Source organism: Buceros rhinoceros, unplaced genomic scaffold, assembly GCF_000710305.1.
Source record: "Buceros rhinoceros silvestris isolate BGI_N320 unplaced genomic scaffold, ASM71030v1 scaffold24973, whole genome shotgun sequence".
NCBI lineage: Eukaryota > Metazoa > Chordata > Aves > Bucerotiformes > Bucerotidae > Buceros > Buceros rhinoceros.
Window position 1 is genome coordinate 101 of NW_010402204.1, and position 270 is coordinate 370.

Sequence of the window (270 nt, forward strand, 5' to 3'; positions counted from 1 at the left end):
CTTTCCTAAGAGGCGCGGTGGGGTAAAGGTGGGGTGGAAGACTTTCTAACCGCTTATTTTCAGTGAAAATAGGAAATTCTGTCAGTGCCGCCGAGGCACTTCATCGCGGACTTACCCAAAAGCAGCTGTTGTGCAGTTTGTCGTATGAGCCTCCCTGAAGATTCACTGCGTTTTTCGCTAATGCAGCCGCTCTGCTCCCTTTTTCCGGCTTCCATAAGCTATTTTAAAACCTTTTTCCTTGTTATGTTCTGTTTACAACTTGATTTTTCC